This window comes from Apis dorsata, unplaced genomic scaffold (genome assembly GCF_000469605.1).
Source record: "Apis dorsata unplaced genomic scaffold, Apis dorsata 1.3 scaffold_132, whole genome shotgun sequence".
Lineage (NCBI taxonomy): Eukaryota > Metazoa > Arthropoda > Insecta > Hymenoptera > Apidae > Apis > Apis dorsata.
Window position 1 is genome coordinate 266,822 of NW_006263425.1, and position 751 is coordinate 267,572.

The window sequence follows — 751 nt, forward strand, 5'->3', positions numbered from 1 at the left end:
AAAATAAATTTCAAAATTTGATAAAAACTCTGGTAAAAAATGAATTCGAATTGTACGAGTACATATCAAACCTTTTTATTATTTATTTAAATTCCTTTATTATTCTGTTCTGCCCAAATTATTTTTCATTTTAATAAAACGCGTTCCTCCGATTCGTATAAAAATTTTACCTAGTATATTCCAGCAAATTCCATTAAAAATTTCTGTAAAATGTAAATTCGAATCTCACTCATCCAAATACATAGAACTGTTAATCTATTTAAATTCTTCTTATTATCTCTTGAATCTCTCTTTTGGATAAAAAAAAAAGATAGAGAAAAGGAACATAATTTTATATAAAAATTTTGTTTATACAAAATCCAACAAAATTTATTACAATATTTCAAATAAAAGATAAATTCGAATTTCATATTTTATATATTTTTTATTGAATCATTTAAATCTTCTTATTAAACAGAACATTGCAAGGAGATTCTATCATTCAAGAGATTCCACATCAAATATATCAAAAATGTAAAATAAAATATTTTCATTTAATCATTTTTATTATTAAATCAAAAATTTTCAAAATAATAAAAATTTTTCGCAGAAAATTGTTGAAAGTAAAAATTGTTTAAATAACAGCTTTATCGTAATTTATTATCGTATTCAATCAACAATCATCAATATAAAAATTATATATTTAACAACTTCGAATAAAAATTCTAACCAATATTCCACTAAAAAAAAAAAAAAAAATAATCTCCAATCT